This window comes from Hippocampus guttulatus, chromosome 14 (genome assembly GCF_054856545.1).
Source record: "Hippocampus guttulatus isolate MCC_2025c chromosome 14, RoL_Hgut_1.0, whole genome shotgun sequence".
NCBI classification, from domain to species: domain Eukaryota; kingdom Metazoa; phylum Chordata; class Actinopteri; order Syngnathiformes; family Syngnathidae; genus Hippocampus; species Hippocampus guttulatus.
In genome coordinates, this window is record NC_141274.1 from 18,237,095 (window position 1) to 18,264,125 (window position 27,031).

Genomic DNA, 27,031 nt, shown 5'->3' on the forward strand with positions numbered 1-27,031 from the left:
TCACGCCTAAACCAAAGGACTTATGCACACACTTCAACATGTATTTTGTTCAGGATGACCACCTGAAGCCTAAATGAGCATTAATTTGACCACACAACTCATTCCTATGAAGATACATTCAAACTCACAAAATGTGCTCAACTCGGGCTGAAAATGCATTTAAAGCAATAAAAACTCAAATTGAGTGTCACGCCTAAACCAAAGGACTTATGCACACACTTCAACATGTATTTAGTTCAGGATGTCCTCCTGAAGCCTAAATGAGCATTAATTTGACCACACAACTCATTCCTCTGAAGATACATTCAAACTCACAAAAAGTGCTCAGCTCGGGCTGAAAATGCATTTAAAGCAATAAAAACTCAAATTGAGTGTCACGCCCAAACCAAAGAACTTATGCACAACCTTCAATATTTATTTAGTTCAGGATGACCACCTGAAGCCTAAATGAGCATTAATTTGACCACACAACTAATTCCTATGAAGCTACATTCAAACTCACAAAACGTGCTCAGCTCGGGCTGAAAATGCATTTAAAGCAATAAAAACTCAAATTGAGTGTCACGCCTAAACCAAAGGACTTATGCACACACTTCAACATGTATTTTGTTTAGGATGACCACCTGAAGCCTAAATGAGCATTAATTTGACCACACAACTAATTCCTATGAAGCTACATTCAAACTCACAAAACGTGCTCAGCTCGGGCTGAAAATGCATTTAAAGCAATAAAAACTCAAATTGAGTGTCACGCCTAAACCAAAGGACTTATGCACACACTTCAACATGTATTTAGTTCAGGATGTCCTCCTGAAGCCTAAATGAGCATTAATTTGACCACACAACTCATTCCTCTGAAGATACATTCAAACTCACAAAAAGTGCTCAGCTCGGGCTGAAAATGCATTTAAAGCAATAAAAACTCAAATTGAGTGTCACGCCTAAACCAAAGGATTTATGCACACACTTTAACATGTATTTTGTTCAGAAGGACCACCTGAAGCCTAAATGAGCATTAATTTGATCACACAATTCATGCCTATGAAGATGCATTCAAACTCACAAAACGTGCTCAGCTCGGGCTGAAAATGCATTTAAAGCAATAAAAACTCAAATGGAGTGTCACGCCTAAACCAAAGGACTTATGCACACACTTCAACATGTATTTAGTTCAGGATGACCACCTGAAGCCGAAATGAGCATTAATTTGACCACACAACTCATTCTTATGAAGATACATTCAAACTCACAAAACATGCTCAGCTCGGGCTGAAAATGCATTTAAAGCAATAAAAACTCAAATTGAGTGTCACGCCTAAACCAAAGGACTTATGCACACACTTCAACATGTATTTTGTTCAGGATGACCACCTGAAGCCTAAATGAGCATTAATTTGACCACACAACTCATTCCTATGAAGATACATTCAAACTCACAAAACGTGCTCAACTCGGGCTGAAAATGCATTTAAAGCAATAAAAACTCAAATTGAGTGTCACGCCTAAACCAAAGGACTTATGCACACACTTCAACATGTATTTAGTTCAGGATGTCCTCCTGAAGCCTAAATGAGCATTAATTTGACCGCACAACTCATTCCTATGAAGATACATTCAAACTCACAAAAAGTGCTCAGCTCGGGCTGAAAATGCATTTAAAGCAATAAAAACTCAAATTGAGTGTCACGCCCAAACCAAAGGACTTATGCACACACTTCAACATGTATTTAGTTCAGGATGTCCTCCTGAAGCCTAAATGAGCATTAATTTGACCACACAACTCATTCCTATGAAGATACATTCAAACTCACAAAACGTGCTCAGCTCGGGCTGAAAATGCATTTAAAGCAATCAAAACTCAAATTGAGTGTAAGGCCTAAACCAAAGGACTTATGCACACACTTCAAGATGTATTTTGTTCAGGATGACCTCCTGAAGCCTAAATGAGCAATAATTTGACCACACAACTCATTCCTATGAAGATACATTCAAAGTCAGAAAGCGCGCTCAGCTCGGACTGAAAATGCATTTAAAGCAATAAAAACTCAAATGGAGTGTCACGCCTAAACCAAAGGACTTATGCACACACTTCAACATGTATTTAGTTCAGGATGACCACCTGAAGCCGAAATGAGCATTAATTTGACCACACAACTCATTCTTATGAAGATACATTCAAACTCACAAAACATGCTCAGCTCGGGCTGAAAATGCATTTAAAGCAATAAAAACTCAAATTGAGTGTCACGCCTAAACCAAAGGACTTATGCACACACTTCAACATGTATTTTGTTCAGGATGACCACCTGAAGCCTAAATGAGCATTAATTTGACCACACAACTAATTTCTATGAAGCTACATTCAAACTCACAAAACGTGCTCAGCTCGGGCTGAAAATGCATTTAAAGCAATAAAAACTCAAATTGAGTGTCACGCCTAAACCAAAGGACTTATGCACACACTTCAACATGTATTTTGTTCAGGATGACCACCTGAAGCCTAAATGAGCATTAATTTGACCACACAACTAATTCCTATGAAGCTACATTCAAACTCACAAAACGTGCTCAGCTCGGGCTGAAAATGCATTTAAAGCAATAAAAACTCAAATTGAGTGTCACGCCTAAACCAAAGGACTTATGCACACACTTCAACATGTATTTAGTTCAGGATGTCCTCCTGAAGCCTAAATGAGCATTAATTTGACCACACAACTCATTCCTCTGAAGATACATTCAAACTCACAAAAAGTGCTCAGCTCGGGCTGAAAATGCATTTAAAGCAATAAAAACTCAAATTGAGTGTCACGCCCAAACCAAAGAACTTATGCACAACCTACAATATTTATTTAGTTCAGGATGACCACCTGAAGCCTAAATGAGCATTAATTTGACCACACAACTAATTCCTATGAAGCTACATTCAAACTCACAAAACATGCTCAGCTCGGGCTGAAAATGCATTTAAAGCAATAAAAACTCAAATTGAGTGTCACGCCTAAACCAAAGGACTTATGCACACACTTCAACATGTATTTTGTTCAGGATGACCACCTGAAGCCTAAATGAGCATTAATTTGACCACACAACTCATTCCTATGAAGATACATTCAAACTCACAAAACGTGCTCAACTCGGGCTGAAAATGCATTTAAAGCAATAAAAACTCAAATTTTAAAAAACTTTACCAGTGTAGGCAACTTAATAATAATAATAATACTAATAATACATTTTATTGATAAGCGCCTTTCAAGACACCCAAGGACACTTTACAATAACAAAAAACACAAAACAATACGGGTTGAGCAGCTGACATGTCTGTCATTTTCTTGTGAGAATTAATTTTTTTCCAGAACAACACTCACAAAATTAGATATAGGTCTACATGACTTCCAACATTGTGATGTGCACTCACAGCAGCAATACCAGTCTTCGGCCGCTCAATTCATGCAAATTCTTCTCAAGACACTGCTCATGGTACCACCTTTCGCACTGGGTCTCGTCAAAAGGGGGCCGGGGGGAGAGAACCCTAACATCGCAAGATTATATGTTCGGAAATTTCAATCAGGATAACTCTAAGTTGCTTTTAAAATTCAAATTTTTTCTTTTACTTGAACCAACCCAATTTCAATGATGCATGCAAAGCATCATGAAGACAATGTCGATGCAAGATAAATTGTGTGTTCTTCCATTGTAAAAATCACTCGTTTTGTCAGAGGACCTTTTCCAGGTGGTTTTGCCATTTAGAGCATGCCACAGTGCATGGCGAGAACAAATACGACAACATGACGGAATATCAGTGAACATTAAACTTAAAATTCACAGTGTGTAAATATGGGATTGAAATTTTATCTTGACATTTTATTTTCATCGGAGCAGTGAATAACACGAGATTTTTCGTTGTGGTACAAGTCATAAAAAATGACTTTCTCATAAGCTTTCAGAATTCATCCCTGGTATCAACACTTCCTCTTCATGAAGTAGTTTGAAACAAAATATATCTTTGGCATCATTTCTGGATGCCACAATTAAACATTTTTTGCATGGGTGATCATCATCCAATAAACCTGCTGTGGTCAGTATTTCTGACGATTGTCTTGTTCTCTTATTTTCCATCGCCACATAATGTTCTAAAATTGATGCACGGAATGTCTGGGGAAGGCCTTCATCAGTTCCACTGCCATCTGAAAAAAAATAGCTTGTTTGTCTTGTGGGAGTGACAAAACTGTTTCGGGCGAACAATTTGAAAACACAATTTGTACAAGGCTGCATAAAGCTGGACGATCGCTTGGTTGTGCGTTGAAGTTTTGGACCCTGTGTTGTCAACCCGCGCCACTTTCGGCCTGCCTGGCTTGGAGGAGCTCCGGCGGGGACAAACTGGCGGCATCGCTTCTATACCGGCCCGTCGCGGGCGTATTCGACGAGGTTTATTAGCCCGTTGCTTGACACCCGCGCCCCTCCCGGCTTCCCGCAAGATCCCCCTGATCAGAGCTGCATTGCGATCCGCTAGGAGCAGCCGCGCCCGGGCCGTGTTTTGCAGCGGCATTGTACGATATTTCGCGAGGATGGCCGTGAGCTTTTCACCCACTTCGCTTGCAACCCGGGCCACGTTGGACCGACGGGCGCGGCGAAACTCCGGCGAGGTCAGGCGGGTGGCGTATTTTCCTTCACAGAATGTCGCGCGGGTGTGCGTCGAAGTTTTCTGCCCTTTGTGTTAGGGTCCATTGTTTGTCCACAGTGTCGACCCTCCCTTTTGATTTTGCGCCCGGGACCTAACCGACGCTGTCGCTTGGCCCCGCCAGAGCTGCGCCGTGCCTGGCGGGCCGGCAAAGGCGAGTGTTGCAAGCGAAGAGGTGGAAGACCTCGCGCACACCAACACGACCTGCCGGGAGCAAAGCTGCTGCCCGCTCGGCTCCGCCAGAGATGCACCTCGCTTTGAGGGACAGGGGGCGCGGTGTGCAATCAAAGGGAAGAAAAACTTGGGAATCAAACCGCGCGAAGGTCCGGGACCGAACCGATGCCACCCGCTTGGCCCTGCCGGAGTTGCGCGGGGCAGGTAGGGCCGAGAGTGGTGTGTGTGATAAGCGAAGCGGAGGAACAGCTCACGCCCGCCCGTGAGAAATTTCGGACAGAGCCGTTTTTGCCCACGGCCGAGCCGGAGTTGCTCCGCTGCGGCGCTCAGGCTGTTCCGACGAGGATGTTGGGGCGGAGCGCTGGGAGAACCGCGGGTGTTAAGCAAAGTGTTCGGCTTCGTGAGAGATGAAGAGAGGAACCACGCGCAGACACAAAAAGCACAGAAGGGTTTTATTGCCAGTAAGCGAGACAGGCCGAGGTGGTCACAACTGAAAGGTAGTCAAAATGATCAATTCGAGGAGTGCAGGAATCCTGGAGCGGTACGGCGTCGTCGACACGGCAGGAAGGATCTCTGACGAAGTGACAATGGGTGGCTCTTCAGGCTGGCTTTTATGCTGCAAGTGGCAGATGAGATAATGACTCGCAGGTGTGTCGGGGAGGCAGGTGCACTGATTAGAGAAGCGCCCATCCCACACTGAAAAAGGTAACAATAACTTTTTGGGAGCGGCAAATTCCCCCACAGGAGAACAGAGAAATAGTGGTTTGATTTCGTGGAGTTCGTGGCGCAATGCATGAGGCGTCTGACTACAAATCAGGTCATGCTCGGCCAAAGAGAGGGCGTCCACCAGGTTGAAAAAGAGATGAAGAGCAAACACTGTCAATACATAATAAAGTTTCTCTGTCCCAATATCCCAAAAAAAAAGCCCAGTCCGAAGTAGCAAGATTAAGAAAATCTTTTGAAAAAACGCTCACATGAGGCGGATTTTGAGCCTTGCCTATGCAGTGATATTAATAATAATTGTAATAATAATCATGAAAAAGTGTGATGGTGGCGTGGCATTCATTTATCTTTTGAATTGGTGCGTTTAGATTTTTGTTTTTTGCTTTTCCTTGTATTTGGGTGTAGTTTCAAGCGCAGCTCATGTTCACACAACGCACATTTTATCTCATTATTTTTAGAGGGTCACAGGAAATCATATGGAAGGCTGCAATGGCCAACTCTCACCAGCAGAGGCTATCGTAAAGTGCTGGCCGTGCATGGACAAATAGGGCTCTCGCATTTCAGAAAGCACAAGAGTGACACAACGTGGCATCAGCTCTGAGCAGCAAATATTGTCAATTCATCGTCAATTTTTTCCGTCCCAAGAACCCCCCAAAAAAGTCAAAAGAGCCAAGATTTTTTAAAAACGCTCACATCAGAAGGATTTTGAGGCGTGTCGATGCAAAAAAAAAAGAAAAAAGAAAAAAGACAATTAAAAAGTGTGATGGGGACACGACGTTCTTTGAATTCTAAATTGATATATTTCGATTTTTTTTGCTTTCACATGTATTTGGTTTGAGATTCGATTTCAGCTCATGTTCACAGGGCGGACATTTTATGTTGTTGCTTATTTTTAGAGGGTCATAAAAAAAATCCCAGACTTGACTTCTTCGTTTACAGTTGACTGAATAGGGATGATTGTTTTATTTGGGAGCAGAGAGATGTTGACTTAAATTCGCGGAGTTTATGATGCCACGGATAACGTGTCTCAATACGATTCAGTATTCGTTCGCGGAACGTCGCGCGGCTGGAAGCCGACGTTTTCTGCCCTTTGCGTTCGAAACCATTGTGTGTCCACGGTGCCGCCCCTCCCTTTTTTTGTCTCTTTTTCAGTGTGGGCTGGGCGCCTCTCGAATCAGTGCACCTGCCTCCCCTACACACGTGCGAGTCTTCATCTCATCTGCCACTTGCACCATAAAAGACAGCGTGAACAGCCACCCGTTGCCAGTTCGTCAGCGATCCTTCCTGCCGAGCTAGCTGCTGCCACGCCGTTACGCTCCAGCATTTCTGCACTCCTCAACGTGATCATTTTGACTAGCTTTCAGTTGTTTACACCTCGACCTGACCAACTTTCTGGCAATAAAACCCCTCTTCGTTTTTGGTGTCTGTGTGTGGTTCTTGTATTGATCTCTCACGAAACCTAACACTTTAATTCACATTCGACCCAAACTCCTCGTTTGGAGCGTCCCTCGCGCCGAAACGGTGCAGCATCGGCGGTGCCGTGGGCATAAACAACTCGGTACGACATTTCGCGCGGGTGGGCGTGAGATGTTCCTCCGCTTCACTGGTAACCCTGGATACTCTCCGCCGTACGGGTGCCGTGCGCCCCGAACCCGAAACAATGAGGGACATTTTAAGGCGGTCGGGTTCGGGTAGGGGTAGGGCTCGGGCTCGGGCTCGGGCCGCCCGATCTTACTTCTGCTCCGGCGGGGCCAAGCGGGTGGCATCCGTTCGGTCCCGGACCTTCGTGCTGTTTGATTACCAAAGGACTTATGCACACACTTCAACTTGTATTTTGTTCAGGATGACCTCCTGAAGCCTAAATGAGCATTAATTTGATCACACAACTCATGCCTATGAAGATACATTCAAACTCACAAAACGTGCTCAGCTCGGGCTGAAAATGCATTTAAAGCAATAAAAACTCAAATTGAGTGTCACACCTAAACCAAAGGACTTATGGACACACTTCAACATGTATTTTGTTCAGGATGACCACCTGAAGCCTAAATGAGCATTCATTTGACCACACAACTCATTCCTATGAAGATACATTCAAAGTCAGAAAGCGCGCTCAGCTCAGGCTACAAATGCATTTAAAGCAATAAAAACTCAAATTGAGTGTCACGCCTAAACCAGAGGATTTATGCACACACTTCAACATGTATTTTGTTCAGGATGTCCTCCTGAAGCCTAAATGAGCATTAATTTGACTACACAACTCATTCCTATGAAGATACATTCAAAGTCAGAAAGCGCGCTCAAGCTCGGGCTGAAAATGCATTTAAAGCAATAAAAACTCAAATTGAGTGTCACACCTAAACCAAAGGACTTATGCACACATTCAACATGTATTTTGTTCAGGATGACCTCCTGAAGCCTATATGAGCTTTAATTTGACCACACAACTCATTCCTATGAAGATACATTCAAACTCACAAAACGTGCTCAGCTCGGGCTGAAAATGCATTTAAAGCAATAAAAACTCAAATTGAGTGTCACGCCTAAACCAAAGGATTTATGCACACACTTTAACATGTATTTTGTTCAGAAGGACCACCTGAAGCCTAAATGAGCATTAATTTGATCACACAATTCATGCCTATGAAGATGCATTCAAACTCACAAAACGTGCTCAGCTCGGGCTGAAAATGCATTTAAAGCAATAAAAACTCAAATTGAGTGTCACACCTAAACCAAAGGACTTATGCACACACTTCATCATGTATTTTGTTCAGGATGGCCTCCTGAAGCCTAAAAGAGCATTAATTTGACTAAACAAATCATTCCTATGAAGATACATTCAAAGTCAGAAAGCGCGCTCAGCTCGGGCTGAAAATGCATTTAAAGCAATAAAAACTCAAATTGAGTGTCACACCTAAACCAAAGGATTATGCACACACTTCAACATGTATTTTGTTCAGGATGGCCTCCTGAAGCCTATATGAGCATTAATTTGACCACACAACTCATTCCTATGAAGATACATTCAAACTCACAAAAGGTGCTCAGCTCGGGCTGAAAATGCATTTAAAGCAATAAAAACTCAAATTGAGTGTCACGCCTAAACCGAAGGACTTATGCACACACTTCAAGATGTATTTTGTTCAGGATGACCTCCTGAAGCCTAAATGAGCAATAATTTGACCACACAACTCATTCCTATGAAGATACATTCAAAGTCAGAAAGCGCGCTCAGCTCGGACTGAAAATGCATTTAAAGCAATAAAAACTCAAATGGAGTGTCACGCCTAAACCAAAGGACTTATGCACACACTTCAACATGTATTTAGTTCAGGATGACCACCTGAAGCCGAAATGAGCATTAATTTGACCACACAACTCATTCTTATGAAGATACATTCAAACTCACAAAACATGCTCAGCTCGGGCTGAAAATGCATTTAAAGCAATAAAAACTCAAATTGAGTGTCACGCCTAAACCAAAGGACTTTAGCACACACTTCAACATGTATTTAGTTCAGGATGTCCTCCTGAAGCCTATATGAGCTTTAATTTGACCACACAACTCATTCCTATGAAGATACATTCAAATCCACAAAACGTGCTCAGCTCGGGCTGAAAATGCATTTAAAGCAATAAAAACTCAAATTGAGTGTCACACCTAAACCAAAGGACTTATGCACACACTTCATCATGTATTTTGTTCAGGATGGCCTCCTGAAGCCTAAAAGAGCATTAATTTGACTAAACAAATCATTCCTATGAAGATACATTCAAAGTCAGAAAGCGCGCTCAGCTCGGGCTGAAAATGCATTTAAAGCAATAAAAACTCAAATTGAGTGTCACACCTAAACCAAAGGATTATGCACACACTGCAACATGTATTTTGTTCAGGATGGCCTCCTGAAGCCGAAATGAGCATTAATTTGACCACACTACTCATTCCTATGAAGATACATTCAAACTCACAAAAGGTGCTCAGCTCGGGCTGAAAATGCATTTAAAGCAATAAAAACTCAAATTGAGTGTCACGCCTAAACCGAAGGACTTATGCACACACTTCAAGATGTATTTTGTTCAGGATGACCTCCTGAAGCCTAAATGAGCAATAATTTGACCACACAACTCATTCCTATGAAGATACATTCAAAGTCAGAAAGCGCGCTCAGCTCGGACTGAAAATGCATTTAAAGCAATAAAAACTCAAATGGAGTGTCACGCCTAAACCAAAGGACTTATGCACACACTTCAACATGTATTTAGTTCAGGATGACCACCTGAAGCCGAAATGAGCATTAATTTGACCACACAACTCATTCTTATGAAGATACATTCAAACTCACAAAACATGCTCAGCTCGGGCTGAAAATGCATTTAAAGCAATAAAAACTCAAATTGAGTGTCACGCCTAAACCAAAGGACTTTAGCACACACTTCAACATGTATTTAGTTCAGGATGTCCTCCTGAAGCCTATATGAGCTTTAATTTGACCACACAACTCATTCCTATGAAGATACATTCAAATCCACAAAACGTGCTCAGCTCGGGCTGAAAATGCATTTAAAGCAATAAAAACTCAAATTGAGTGTCACGCCTAAACCAAAGGACTTATGCACACACTTCAACATGTATTTTGTTCAGGATGACCACCTGAAGCCTAAATGAGCATTAATTTGACCACACAACTCATTCCTATGAAGATACATTCAAACTCACAATACGTGCTCAACTCGGGCTGAAAATGCATTTAAAGCAATAAAAACTCAAATTGAGTGTCACGCCTAAACCAAAGGACTTATGCACACACTTCAACATGTATTTTGTTCAGGATGGCCTCCTGAAGCCTAAAAGAGCATTAATTTGACTAAACAAATCATTCCTATGAAGATACATTCAAAGTCAGAAAGCGCGCTCAGCTCGGGCTGAAAATGCATTTAAAGCAATAAAAACTCAAATTGAGTGTCACACCTAAACCAAAGGATTATGCACACACTGCAACATGTATTTTGTTCAGGATGGCCTCCTGAAGCCGAAATGAGCATTAATTTGACCACACAACTCATTCCTATGAAGATACATTCAAACTCACAAAAGGTGCTCAGCTCGGGCTGAAAATGCATTTAAAGCAATAAAAACTCAAATTGAGTGTCACGCCTAAACCGAAGGACTTATGCACACACTTCAAGATGTATTTTGTTCAGGATGACCTCCTGAAGCCTAAATGAGCAATAATTTGACCACACAACTCATTCCTATGAAGATACATTCAAAGTCAGAAAGCGCGCTCAGCTCGGACTGAAAATGCATTTAAAGCAATAAAAACTCAAATGGAGTGTCACGCCTAAACCAAAGGACTTATGCACACACTTCAACATGTATTTAGTTCAGGATGACCACCTGAAGCCGAAATGAGCATTAATTTGACCACACAACTCATTCTTATGAAGATACATTCAAACTCACAAAACATGCTCAGCTCGGGCTGAAAATGCATTTAAAGCAATAAAAACTCAAATTGAGTGTCACGCCTAAACCAAAGGACTTTAGCACACACTTCAACATGTATTTAGTTCAGGATGTCCTCCTGAAGCCTATATGAGCTTTAATTTGACCACACAACTCATTCCTATGAAGATACATTCAAATCCACAAAACGTGCTCAGCTCGGGCTGAAAATGCATTTAAAGCAATAAAAACTCAAATTGAGTGTCACGCCTAAACCAAAGGACTTATGCACACACTTCAACATGTATTTTGTTCAGGATGACCACCTGAAGCCTAAATGAGCATTAATTTGACCACACAACTCATTCCTATGAAGATACATTCAAACTCACAATACGTGCTCAACTCGGGCTGAAAATGCATTTAAAGCAATAAAAACTCAAATTGAGTGTCACGCCTAAACCAAAGGACTTATGCACACACTTCAACATGTATTTAGTTCAGGATGTCCTCCTGAAGCCTAAATGAGCATTAATTTGACCACACAACTCATTCCTCTGAAGATACATTCAAACTCACAAAAAGTGCTCAGCTCGGGCTGAAAATGCATTTAAAGCAATAAAAACTCAAATTTTAAAAAACTTTACCAGTGTAGGCAACTTAATAATAATAATAATACTAATAATACATTTTATTGATAAGCGCCTTTCAAGACACCCAAGGACACTTTACAATAACAAAAAACACAAAACAATACGGGTTGAGCAGCTGACATGTCTGTCATTTTCTTGTGAGAATTAATTTTTTTCCAGAACAACACTCACAAAATTAGATATAGGTCTACATGACTTCCAACATTGTGATGTGCACTCACAGCAGCAATACCAGTCTTCGGCCGCTCAATTCATGCAAATTCTTCTCAAGACACTGCTCATGGTACCACCTTTCGCACTGGGTCTCGTCAAAAGGGGGCCGGGGGGAGAGAACCCTAACATCGCAAGATTATATGTTCGGAAATTTCAATCAGGATAACTCTAAGTTGCTTTTAAAATTCAAATTTTTTCTTTTACTTGAACCAACCCAATTTCAATGATGCATGCAAAGCATCATGAAGACAATGTCGATGCAAGATAAATTGTGTGTTCTTCCATTGTAAAAATCACTCGTTTTGTCAGAGGACCTTTTCCAGGTGGTTTTGCCATTTAGAGCATGCCACAGTGCATGGCGAGAACAAATACGACAACATGACGGAATATCAGTGAACATTAAACTTAAAATTCACAGTGTGTAAATATGGGATTGAAATTTTATCTTGACATTTTATTTTCATCGGAGCAGTGAATAACACGAGATTTTTCGTTGTGGTACAAGTCATAAAAAATGACTTTCTCATAAGCTTTCAGAATTCATCCCTGGTATCAACACTTCCTCTTCATGAAGTAGTTTGAAACAAAATATATCTTTGGCATCATTTCTGGATGCCACAATTAAACATTTTTTGCATGGGTGATCATCATCCAATAAACCTGCTGTGGTCAGTATTTCTGACGATTGTCTTGTTCTCTTATTTTCCATCGCCACATAATGTTCTAAAATTGATGCACGGAATGTCTGGGGAAGGCCTTCATCAGTTCCACTGCCATCTGAAAAAAAATAGCTTGTTTGTCTTGTGGGAGTGACAAAACTGTTTCGGGCGAACAATTTGAAAACACAATTTGTACAAGGCTGCATAAAGCTGGACGATCGCTTGGTTGTGCGTTGAAGTTTTGGACCCTGTGTTGTCAACCCGCGCCACTTTCGGCCTGCCTGGCTTGGAGGAGCTCCGGCGGGGACAAACTGGCGGCATCGCTTCTATACCGGCCCGTCGCGGGCGTATTCGACGAGGTTTATTAGCCCGTTGCTTGACACCCGCGCCCCTCCCGGCTTCCCGCAAGATCCCCCTGATCAGAGCTGCATTGCGATCCGCTAGGAGCAGCCGCGCCCGGGCCGTGTTTTGCAGCGGCATTGTACGATATTTCGCGAGGATGGCCGTGAGCTTTTCACCCACTTCGCTTGCAACCCGGGCCACGTTGGACCGACGGGCGCGGCGAAACTCCGGCGAGGTCAGGCGGGTGGCGTATTTTCCTTCACAGAATGTCGCGCGGGTGTGCGTCGAAGTTTTCTGCCCTTTGTGTTAGGGTCCATTGTTTGTCCACAGTGTCGACCCTCCCTTTTGATTTTGCGCCCGGGACCTAACCGACGCTGTCGCTTGGCCCCGCCAGAGCTGCGCCGTGCCTGGCGGGCCGGCAAAGGCGAGTGTTGCAAGCGAAGAGGTGGAAGACCTCGCGCACACCAACACGACCTGCCGGGAGCAAAGCTGCTGCCCGCTCGGCTCCGCCAGAGATGCACCTCGCTTTGAGGGACAGGGGGCGCGGTGTGCAATCAAAGGGAAGAAAAACTTGGGAATCAAACCGCGCGAAGGTCCGGGACCGAACCGATGCCACCCGCTTGGCCCTGCCGGAGTTGCGCGGGGCAGGTAGGGCCGAGAGTGGTGTGTGTGATAAGCGAAGCGGAGGAACAGCTCACGCCCGCCCGTGAGAAATTTCGGACAGAGCCGTTTTTGCCCACGGCCGAGCCGGAGTTGCTCCGCTGCGGCGCTCAGGCTGTTCCGACGAGGATGTTGGGGCGGAGCGCTGGGAGAACCGCGGGTGTTCAGCAAAGTGTTCGGCTTCGTGAGAGATGAAGAGAGGAACCACGCGCAGACACAAAAAGCACAGAAGGGTTTTATTGCCAGTAAGCGAGACAGGCCGAGGTGGTCACAACTGAAAGGTAGTCAAAATGATCAATTCGAGGAGTGCAGGAATCCTGGAGCGGTACGGCGTCGTCGACACGGCAGGAAGGATCTCTGACGAAGTGACAATGGGTGGCTCTTCAGGCTGGCTTTTATGCTGCAAGTGGCAGATGAGATAATGACTCGCAGGTGTGTCGGGGAGGCAGGTGCACTGATTAGAGAAGCGCCCATCCCACACTGAAAAAGGTAACAATAACTTTTTGGGAGCGGCAAATTCCCCCACAGGAGAACAGAGAAATAGTGGTTTGATTTCGTGGAGTTCGTGGCGCAATGCATGAGGCGTCTGACTACAAATCAGGTCATGCTCGGCCAAAGAGAGGGCGTCCACCAGGTTGAAAAAGAGATGAAGAGCAAACACTGTCAATACATAATAAAGTTTCTCTGTCCCAATATCCCAAAAAAAAAGCCCAGTCCGAAGTAGCAAGATTAAGAAAATCTTTTGAAAAAACGCTCACATGAGGCGGATTTTGAGCCTTGCCTATGCAGTGATATTAATAATAATTGTAATAATAATCATGAAAAAGTGTGATGGTGGCGTGGCATTCATTTATCTTTTGAATTGGTGCGTTTAGATTTTTGTTTTTTGCTTTTCCTTGTATTTGGGTGTAGTTTCAAGCGCAGCTCATGTTCACACAACGCACATTTTATCTCATTATTTTTAGAGGGTCACAGGAAATCATATGGAAGGCTGCAATGGCCAACTCTCACCAGCAGAGGCTATCGTAAAGTGCTGGCCGTGCATGGACAAATAGGGCTCTCGCATTTCAGAAAGCACAAGAGTGACACAACGTGGCATCAGCTCTGAGCAGCAAATATTGTCAATTCATCGTCAATTTTTTCCGTCCCAAGAACCCCCCAAAAAAGTCAAAAGAGCCAAGATTTTTTTAAAACGCTCACATCAGAAGGATTTTGAGGCGTGTCGATGCAAAAAAAAAAAGAAAAAAGAAAAAAGACAATTAAAAAGTGTGATGGGGACACGACGTTCTTTGAATTCTAAATTGATATATTTCGATTTTTTTTGCTTTCACATGTATTTGGTTTGAGATTCGATTTCAGCTCATGTTCACAGGGCGGACATTTTATGTTGTTGCTTATTTTTAGAGGGTCATAAAAAAAATCCCAGACTTGACTTCTTCGTTTACAGTTGACTGAATAGGGATGATTGTTTTATTTGGGAGCAGAGAGATGTTGACTTAAATTCGCGGAGTTTATGATGCCACGGATAACGTGTCTCAATACGATTCAGTATTCGTTCGCGGAACGTCGCGCGGCTGGAAGCCGACGTTTTCTGCCCTTTGCGTTCGAAACCATTGTGTGTCCACGGTGCCGCCCCTCCCTTTTTTTGTCTCTTTTTCAGTGTGGGCTGGGCGCCTCTCGAATCAGTGCACCTGCCTCCCCTACACACGTGCGAGTCTTCATCTCATCTGCCACTTGCACCATAAAAGACAGCGTGAACAGCCACCCGTTGCCAGTTCGTCAGCGATCCTTCCTGCCGAGCTAGCTGCTGCCACGCCGTTACGCTCCAGCATTTCTGCACTCCTCAACGTGATCATTTTGACTAGCTTTCAGTTGTTTACACCTCGACCTGACCAACTTTCTGGCAATAAAACCCCTCTTCGTTTTTGGTGTCTGTGTGTGGTTCTTGTATTGATCTCTCACGAAACCTAACACTTTAATTCACATTCGACCCAAACTCCTCGTTTGGAGCGTCCCTCGCGCCGAAACGGTGCAGCATCGGCGGTGCCGTGGGCATAAACAACTCGGTACGACATTTCGCGCGGGTGGGCGTGAGATGTTCCTCCGCTTCACTGGTAACCCTGGATACTCTCCGCCGTACGGGTGCCGTGCGCCCCGAACCCGAAACAATGAGGGACATTTTAAGGCGGTCGGGTTCGGGTAGGGGTAGGGCTCGGGCTCGGGCTCGGGCCGCCCGATCTTACTTCTGCTCCGGCGGGGCCAAGCGGGTGGCATCCGTTCGGTCCCGGACCTTCGTGCTGTTTGATTACCAAAGGACTTATGCACACACTTCAACTTGTATTTTGTTCAGGATGACCTCCTGAAGCCTAAATGAGCATTAATTTGATCACACAACTCATGCCTATGAAGATACATTCAAACTCACAAAACGTGCTCAGCTCGGGCTGAAAATGCATTTAAAGCAATAAAAACTCAAATTGAGTGTCACACCTAAACCAAAGGACTTATGGACACACTTCAACATGTATTTTGTTCAGGATGACCACCTGAAGCCTAAATGAGCATTCATTTGACCACACAACTCATTCCTATGAAGATACATTCAAAGTCAGAAAGCGCGCTCAGCTCAGGCTACAAATGCATTTAAAGCAATAAAAACTCAAATTGAGTGTCACGCCTAAACCAGAGGATTTATGCACACACTTCAACATGTATTTTGTTCAGGATGTCCTCCTGAAGCCTAAATGAGCATTAATTTGACTACACAACTCATTCCTATGAAGATACATTCAAAGTCAGAAAGCGCGCTCAAGCTCGGGCTGAAAATGCATTTAAAGCAATAAAAACTCAAATTGAGTGTCACACCTAAACCAAAGGACTTATGCACACATTCAACATGTATTTTGTTCAGGATGACCTCCTGAAGCCTATATGAGCTTTAATTTGACCACACAACTCATTCCTATGAAGATACATTCAAACTCACAAAACGTGCTCAGCTCGGGCTGAAAATGCATTTAAAGCAATAAAAACTCAAATTGAGTGTCACGCCTAAACCAAAGGATTTATGCACACACTTTAACATGTATTTTGTTCAGAAGGACCACCTGAAGCCTAAATGAGCATTAATTTGATCACACAATTCATGCCTATGAAGATGCATTCAAACTCACAAAACGTGCTCAGCTCGGGCTGAAAATGCATTTAAAGCAATAAAAACTCAAATTGAGTGTCACACCTAAACCAAAGGACTTATGCACACACTTCATCATGTATTTTGTTCAGGATGGCCTCCTGAAGCCTAAAAGAGCATTAATTTGACTAAACAAATCATTCCTATGAAGATACATTCAAAGTCAGAAAGCGCGCTCAGCTCGGGCTGAAAATGCATTTAAAGCAATAAAAACTCAAATTGAGTGTCACACCTAAACCAAAGGATTATGCACACACTTCAACATGTATTTTGTTCAGGATGGCCTCCTGAAGCCTATATGAGCATTAATTTGACCACACAACTCATTCCTATGAAGATACATTCAAACTCACAAAAGGTGCTCAGCTCGGGCTGAAAATGCATTTAAAGCAATAAAAACTCAAATTGAGTGTCACGCCTAAACCGAAGGACTTATGCACACACTTCAAGATGTATTTTGTTCAGGATGACCTCCTGAAGCCTAAATGAGCAATAATTTGACCACACAACTCATTCCTATGAAGATACATTCAAAGTCAGAAAGCGCGCTCAGCTCGGACTGAAAATGCATTTAAAGCAATAAAAACTCAAATGGAGTGTCACGCCTAAACCAAAGGACTTATGCACACACTTCAACATGTATTTAGTTCAGGATGACCACCTGAAGCCGAAATGAGCATTAATTTGACCACACAACTCATTCTTATGAAGATACATTCAAACTCACAAAACATGCTCAGCTCGGGCTGAAAATGCATTTAAAGCAATAAAAACTCAAATTGAGTGTCACACCTAAACCAAAGGACTTATGCACACACTTCATCATGTATTTTGTTCAGGATGGCCTCCTGAAGCCTAAAAGAGCATTAATTTGACTAAACAAATCATTCCTATGAAGATACATTCAAAGTCAGAAAGCGCGCTCAGCTCGGGCTGAAAATGCATTTAAAGCAATAAAAACTCAAATTGAGTGTCACACCTAAACCAAAGGATTATGCACACACTGCAACATGTATTTTGTTCAGGATGGCCTCCTGAAGCCGAAATGAGCATTAATTTGACCACACAACTCATTCCTATGAAGATACATTCAAACTCACAAAAGGTGCTCAGCTCGGGCTGAAAATGCATTTAAAGCAATAAAAACTCAAATTGAGTGTCACGCCTAAACCGAAGGACTTATGCACACACTTCAAGATGTATTTTGTTCAGGATGACCTCCTGAAGCCTAAATGAGCAATAATTTGACCACACAACTCATTCCTATGAAGATACATTCAAAGTCAGAAAGCGCGCTCAGCTCGGACTGAAAATGCATTTAAAGCAATAAAAACTCAAATGGAGTGTCACGCCTAAACCAAAGGACTTATGCACACACTTCAACATGTATTTAGTTCAGGATGACCACCTGAAGCCGAAATGAGCATTAATTTGACCACACAACTCATTCTTATGAAGATACATTCAAACTCACAAAACATGCTCAGCTCGGGCTGAAAATGCATTTAAAGCAATAAAAACTCAAATTGAGTGTCACGCCTAAACCAAAGGACTTTAGCACACACTTCAACATGTATTTAGTTCAGGATGTCCTCCTGAAGCCTATATGAGCTTTAATTTGACCACACAACTCATTCCTATGAAGATACATTCAAATCCACAAAACGTGCTCAGCTCGGGCTGAAAATGCATTTAAAGCAATAAAAACTCAAATTGAGTGTCACGCCTAAACCAAAGGACTTATGCACACACTTCAACATGTATTTTGTTCAGGATGACCACCTGAAGCCTAAATGAGCATTAATTTGACCACACAACTCATTCCTATGAAGATACATTCAAACTCACAATACGTGCTCAACTCGGGCTGAAAATGCATTTAAAGCAATAAAAACTCAAATTGAGTGTCACGCCTAAACCAAAGGACTTATGCACACACTTCAACATGTATTTAGTTCAGGATGTCCTCCTGAAGCCTAAATGAGCATTAATTTGACCACACAACTCATTCCTCTGAAGATACATTCAAACTCACAAAAAGTGCTCAGCTCGGGCTGAAAATGCATTTAAAGCAATAAAAACTCAAATTTTAAAAAACTTTACCAGTGTAGGCAACTTAATAATAATAATAATACTAATAATACATTTTATTGATAAGCGCCTTTCAAGACACCCAAGGACACTTTACAATAACAAAAAACACAAAACAATACGGGTTGAGCAGCTGACATGTCTGTCATTTTCTTGTGAGAATTAATTTTTTTCCAGAACAACACTCACAAAATTAGATATAGGTCTACATGACTTCCAACATTGTGATGTGCACTCACAGCAGCAATACCAGTCTTCGGCCGCTCAATTCATGCAAATTCTTCTCAAGACACTGCTCATGGTACCACCTTTCGCACTGGGTCTCGTCAAAAGGGGGCCGGGGGGAGAGAACCCTAACATCGCAAGATTATATGTTCGGAAATTTCAATCAGGATAACTCTAAGTTGCTTTTAAAATTCAAATTTTTTCTTTTACTTGAACCAACCCAATTTCAATGATGCATGCAAAGCATCATGAAGACAATGTCGATGCAAGATAAATTGTGTGTTCTTCCATTGTAAAAATCACTCGTTTTGTCAGAGGACCTTTTCCAGGTGGTTTTGCCATTTAGAGCATGCCACAGTGCATGGCGAGAACAAATACGACAACATGACGGAATATCAGTGAACATTAAACTTAAAATTCACAGTGTGTAAATATGGGATTGAAATTTTATCTTGACATTTTATTTTCATCGGAGCAGTGAATAACACGAGATTTTTCGTTGTGGTACAAGTCATAAAAAATGACTTTCTCATAAGCTTTCAGAATTCATCCCTGGTATCAACACTTCCTCTTCATGAAGTAGTTTGAAACAAAATATATCTTTGGCATCATTTCTGGATGCCACAATTAAACATTTTTTGCATGGGTGATCATCATCCAATAAACCTGCTGTGGTCAGTATTTCTGACGATTGTCTTGTTCTCTTATTTTCCATCGCCACATAATGTTCTAAAATTGATGCACGGAATGTCTGGGGAAGGCCTTCATCAGTTCCACTGCCATCTGAAAAAAAATAGCTTGTTTGTCTTGTGGGAGTGACAAAACTGTTTCGGGCGAACAATTTGAAAACACAATTTGTACAAGGCTGCATAAAGCTGGACGATCGCTTGGTTGTGCGTTGAAGTTTTGGACCCTGTGTTGTCAACCCGCGCCACTTTCGGCCTGCCTGGCTTGGAGGAGCTCCGGCGGGGACAAACTGGCGGCATCGCTTCTATACCGGCCCGTCGCGGGCGTATTCGACGAGGTTTATTAGCCCGTTGCTTGACACCCGCGCCCCTCCCGGCTTCCCGCAAGATCCCCCTGATCAGAGCTGCATTGCGATCCGCTAGGAGCAGCCGCGCCCGGGCCGTGTTTTGCAGCGGCATTGTACGATATTTCGCGAGGATGGCCGTGAGCTTTTCACCCACTTCGCTTGCAACCCGGGCCACGTTGGACCGACGGGCGCGGCGAAACTCCGGCGAGGTCAGGCGGGTGGCGTATTTTCCTTCACAGAATGTCGCGCGGGTGTGCGTCGAAGTTTTCTGCCCTTTGTGTTAGGGTCCATTGTTTGTCCACAGTGTCGACCCTCCCTTTTGATTTTGCGCCCGGGACCTAACCGACGCTGTCGCTTGGCCCCGCCAGAGCTGCGCCGTGCCTGGCGGGCCGGCAAAGGCGAGTGTTGCAAGCGAAGAGGTGGAAGACCTCGCGCACACCAACACGACCTGCCGGGAGCAAAGCTGCTGCCCGCTCGGCTCCGCCAGAGATGCACCTCGCTTTGAGGGACAGGGGGCGCGGTGTGCAATCAAAGGGAAGAAAAACTTGGGAATCAAACCGCGCGAAGGTCCGGGACCGAACCGATGCCACCCGCTTGGCCCTGCCGGAGTTGCGCGGGGCAGGTAGGGCCGAGAGTGGTGTGTGTGATAAGCGAAGCGGAGGAACAGCTCACGCCCGCCCGTGAGAAATTTCGGACAGAGCCGTTTTTGCCCACGGCCGAGCCGGAGTTGCTCCGCTGCGGCGCTCAGGCTGTTCCGACGAGGATGTTGGGGCGGAGCGCTGGGAGAACCGCGGGTGTTAAGCAAAGTGTTCGGCTTCGTGAGAGATGAAGAGAGGAACCACGCGCAGACACAAAAGGCACAGAAGGGTTTTATTGCCAGTAAGCGAGACAGGCCGAGGTGGTCACAACTGAAAGGTAGTCAAAATGATCAATTCGAGGAGTGCAGGAATCCTGGAGCGGTACGGCGTCGTCGACACGGCAGGAAGGATCTCTGACGAAGTGACAATGGGTGGCTCTTCAGGCTGGCTTTTATGCTGCAAGTGGCAGATGAGATAATGACTCGCAGGTGTGTCGGGGAGGCAGGTGCACTGATTAGAGAAGCGCCCATCCCACACTGAAAAAGGTAACAATAACTTTTTGGGAGCGGCAAATTCCCCCACAGGAGAACAGAGAAATAGTGGTTTGATTTCGTGGAGTTCGTGGCGCAATGCATGAGGCGTCTGACTACAAATCAGGTCATGCTCGGCCAAAGAGAGGGCGTCCACCAGGTTGAAAAAGAGATGAAGAGCAAACACTGTCAATACATAATAAAGTTTCTCTGTCCCAATATCCAAAAAAAAAAGCCCAGTCCGAAGTAGCAAGATTAAGAAAATCTTTTGAAAAAACGCTCACATGAGGCGGATTTTGAGCCTTGCCTATGCAGTGATATTAATAATAATTGTAATAATAATCATGAAAAAGTGTGATGGTGGCGTGGCATTCATTTATCTTTTGAATTGGTGCGTTTAGATTTTTGTTTTTTGCTTTTCCTTGTATTTGGGTGTAGTTTCAAGCGCAGCTCATGTTCACACAACGCACATTTTATCTCATTATTTTTAGAGGGTCACAGGAAATCATATGGAAGGCTGCAATGGCCAACTCTCACCAGCAGAGGCTATCGTAAAGTGCTGGCCGTGCATGGACAAATAGGGCTCTCGCATTTCAGAAAGCACAAGAGTGACACAACGTGGCATCAGCTCTGAGCAGCAAATATTGTCAATTCATCGTCAATTTTTTCCGTCCCAAGAACCCCCCAAAAAAGTCAAAAGAGCCAAGATTTTTTAAAAACGCTCACATCAGAAGGATTTTGAGGCGTGTCGATGCAAAAAAAAAAGAAAAAAGAAAAAAGACAATTAAAAAGTGTGATGGGGACACGACGTTCTTTGAATTCTAAATTGATATATTTCGATTTTTTTTGCTTTCACATGTATTTGGTTTGAGATTCGATTTCAGCTCATGTTCACAGGGCGGACATTTTATGTTGTTGCTTATTTTTAGAGGGTCATAAAAAAAATCCCAGACTTGACTTCTTCGTTTACAGTTGACTGAATAGGGATGATTGTTTTATTTGGGAGCAGAGAGATGTTGACTTAAATTCGCGGAGTTTATGATGCCACGGATAACGTGTCTCAATACGATTCAGTATTCGTTCGCGGAACGTCGCGCGGCTGGAAGCCGACGTTTTCTGCCCTTTGCGTTCGAAACCATTGTGTGTCCACGGTGCCGCCCCTCCCTTTTTTTGTCTCTTTTTCAGTGTGGGCTGGGCGCCTCTCGAATCAGTGCACCTGCCTCCCCTACACACGTGCGAGTCTTCATCTCATCTGCCACTTGCACCATAAAAGACAGCGTGAACAGCCACCCGTTGCCAGTTCGTCAGCGATCCTTCCTGCCGAGCTAGCTGCTGCCACGCCGTTACGCTCCAGCATTTCTGCACTCCTCAACGTGATCATTTTGACTAGCTTTCAGTTGTTTACACCTCGACCTGACCAACTTTCTGGCAATAAAACCCCTCTTCGTTTTTGGTGTCTGTGTGTGGTTCTTGTATTGATCTCTCACGAAACCTAACACTTTAATTCACATTCGACCCAAACTCCTCGTTTGGAGCGTCCCTCGCGCCGAAACGGTGCAGCATCGGCGGTGCCGTGGGCATAAACAACTCGGTACGACATTTCGCGCGGGTGGGCGTGAGATGTTCCTCCGCTTCACTGGTAACCCTGGATACTCTCCGCCGTACGGGTGCCGTGCGCCCCGAACCCGAAGCAATGAGGGACATTTTAGGGCGGTCGGGTTCGGGTAGGGGTAGGGCTCGGGCTCGGGCCGCCCGATCTTACTTCTGCTCCGGCGGGGCCAAGCGGGTGGCATCCGTTCGGTCCCGGACCTTCGTGCTGTTTGATTACCAAAGGACTTATGCACACACTTCAACTTGTATTTTGTTCAGGATGACCTCCTGAAGCCTAAATGAGCATTAATTTGATCACACAACTCATGCCTATGAAGATACATTCAAACTCACAAAACGTGCTCAGCTCGGGCTGAAAATGCATTTAAAGCAATAAAAACTCAAATTGAGTGTCACGCCTAAACCAAAGGATTTATGCACACACTTTAACATGTATTTTGTTCAGAAGGACCACCTGAAGCCTAAATGAGCATTAATTTGATCACACAATTCATGCCTATGAAGATGCATTCAAACTCACAAAACGTGCTCAGCTCGGGCTGAAAATGCATTTAAAGCAATAAAAACTCAAATTGAGTGTCACACCTAAACCAAAGGACTTATGGACACACTTCAACATGTATTTTGTTCAGGATGACCACCTAAAGCCTAAATGAGCATTCATTTGACCACACAACTCATTCCTATGAAGATACATTCAAAGTCAGAAAGCGCGCTCAGCTCAGGCTACAAAAGCATTTAAAGCAATAAAAACTCAAATTGAGTGTCACGCCTAAACCAGAGGATTTATGCACACACTTCAACATGTATTTTGTTCATGATGTCCTCCTGAAGCCTAAATGAGCATTAATTTGACTACACAACTCATGCCTATGAAGATGCATTCAAAGTCAGAAAGCGCGCTCAAGCTCGGGCTGAAAATGCATTTAAAGCAATAAAAACTCAAATTGAGTGTCACACCTAAACCAAAGGACTTATGCACACATTCAACATGTATTTTGTTCAGGATGACCTCCTGAAGCCTATATGAGCTTTAATTTGACCACACAACTCATTCCTATGAAGATACATTCAAACTCACAAAACGTGCTCAGCTCGGGCTGAAAATGCATTTAAAGCAATAAAAACTCAAATTGAGTGTCACGCCTAAACCAAAGGATTTATGCACACACTTTAACATGTATTTTGTTCAGAAGGACCACCTGAAGCCTAAATGAGCATTAATTTGATCACACAATTCATGCCTATGAAGATGCATTCAAACTCACAAAACGTGCTCAGCTCGGGCTGAAAATGCATTTAAAGCAATAAAAACTCAAATGGAGTGTCACGCCTAAACCAAAGGACTTATGCACACACTTCAACATGTATTTAGTTCAGGATGACCACCTGAAGCCGAAATGAGCATTAATTTGACCACACAACTCATTCTTATGAAGATACATTCAAACTCACAAAACATGCTCAGCTCGGGCTGAAAATGCATTTAAAGCAATAAAAACTCAAATTGAGTGTCACGCCTAAACCAAAGGACTTATGCACACACTTCAACATGTATTTTGTTCAGGATGACCACCTGAAGCCTAAATGAGCATTAATTTGACCACACAACTCATTCCTATGAAGATACATTCAAACTCACAAAAAGTGCTCAGCTCGGGCTGAAAATGCATTTAAAGCAATAAAAACTCAAATTGAGTGTCACGCCCAAACCAAAGAACTTATGCACACACTTCAATATTTATTTAGTTCAGGATGACCACCTGAAGCCTAAATGAGCATTAATTTGACCACACAACTAATTCCTATGAAGCTACATTCAAACTCACAAAACGTGCTCAGCTCGGGCTGAAAATGCATTTAAAGCAATAAAAACTCAAATTGAGTGTCACGCCTAAACCAAAGGACTTATGCACACACTTCAACATGTATTTTGTTCAGGATGACCTCCTGAAGCCTAAATGAGCATTAATTTGACCACACAACTCATTCCTATGAAGATACATTCAAACTCACAAAACGTGCTCAGCTCGGGCTGAAAATGCATTTAAAGCAATAAAAACTCAAATTGAGTGTCACGCCTCAACCAAAGGACTTATGCACACACTTCAACATGTATTTTGTTCAGGATGATCTCCTGAAGCCTAAATGAGCATTAATTTGACCACACAACTCATTCCTATGAAGATACATTCAAACTCACAAAACGTGCTCAGCTCGGGCTGAAAATGCATTTAAAGCAATAAAAACTCAAATTGAGTGTCACGCCTAAACCGAAGGACTTATGCACACACTTCAAGATGTATTTTGTTCAGGATGACCTCCTGAAGCCTAAATGAGCAATAATTTGACCACACAACTCATTCCTATGAAGATACATTCAAAGTCAGAAAGCGCGCTCAGCTCGGACTGAAAATGCATTTAAAGCAATAAAAACTCAAATGGAGTGTCACGCCTAAACCAAAGGACTTATGCACACACTTCAACATGTATTTAGTTCAGGATGACCACCTGAAGCCGAAATGAGCATTAATTTGACCACACAACTCATTCTTATGAAGATACATTCAAACTCACAAAACGTGCTCAGCTCGGGCTGAAAATGCATTTAAAGCAATAAAAACTCAAATTGAGTGTCACGCCTAAACCAAAGGACTTATGCACACACTTCAACATGTATTTTGTTCAGGATGACCACCTGAAGCCTAAATGAGCATTAATTTGACCACACAACTGATTCCTATGAAGATACATTCAAACTCACAAAACGTGCTCAGCTCGGGCTGAAAATGCATTTAAAGCAATAAAAACTCAAATTGAGTGTCACGCCTAAACCAAAGGACTTATGCACACACTTCAACATGTATTTAGTTCAGGATGTCCTCCTGAAGCCTAAATGAGCATTAATTTGACCACACAACTCATTCCTCTGAAGATACATTCAAACTCACAAAAAGTGCTCAGCTCGGGCTGAAAATGCATTTAAAGCAATAAAAACTCAAATTGAGTGTCACGCCCAAACCAAAGAACTTATGCACAACCTTCAATATTTATTTAGTTCAGGATGACCACCTGAAGCCTAAATGAGCATTAATTTGACCACACAACTAATTCCTATGAAGCTACATTCAAACTCACAAAACGTGCTCAGCTCGGGCTGAAAATGCATTTAAAGCAATAAAAACTCAAATTGAGTGTCACGCCTAAACCAAAGGACTTATGCACACACTTCAACATGTATTTTGTTTAGGATGACCACCTGAAGCCTAAATGAGCATTAATTTGACCACACAACTAATTCCTATGAAGCTACATTCAAACTCACAAAACGTGCTCAGCTCGGGCTGAAAATGCATTTAAAGCAATAAAAACTCAAATTGAGTGTCACGCCTAAACCAAAGGACTTATGCACACACTTCAACATGTATTTTGTTCAGGATGTCCTCCTGAAGCCTAAATGAGCATTAATTTGACCACACAACTCATTCCTATGAAGATACATTCAAACTCACAAAAGGTGCTCAGCTCGGGCTGAAAATGCATTTAAAGCAATAAAAACTCAAATTGAGTGTCACGCCTAAACCAAAGGACTTATGCACACACTTCAACATGTATTTAGTTCAGGATGTCCTCCTGAAGCCTAAATGAGCATTAATTTGACCACACAACTCATTCCTATGAAGATACATTCAAACTCACAAAAAGTGCTCAGCTCGGGCTGAAAATGCATTTAAAGCAATAAAAACTCAAATTGAGTGTCACGCCCAAACCAAAGAACTTATGCACACACTTCAATATTTATTTAGTTCAGGATGACCACCTGAAGCCTAAATGAGCATTAATTTGACCACACAACTAATTCCTATGAAGCTACATTCAAACTCACAAAACGTGCTCAGCTCGGGCTGAAAATGCATTTAAAGCAATAAAAACTCAAATTGAGTGTCACGCCTAAACCAAAGGACTTATGCACACACTTCAACATGTATTTTGTTCAGGATGACCACCTGAAGCCTAAATGAGCATTCATTTGACCACACAACTCATTCCTATGAAGATACATTCAAACTCACAAAACGTGCTCAACTCGGGCTGAAAATGCATTTAAAGCAATAAAAACTCAAATTTTAAAAAACTTTACCAGTGTAGGCAACTTAATAATAATAATAATACTAATAATACATTTTATTGATAAGCGCCTTTCAAGACACCCAAGGAC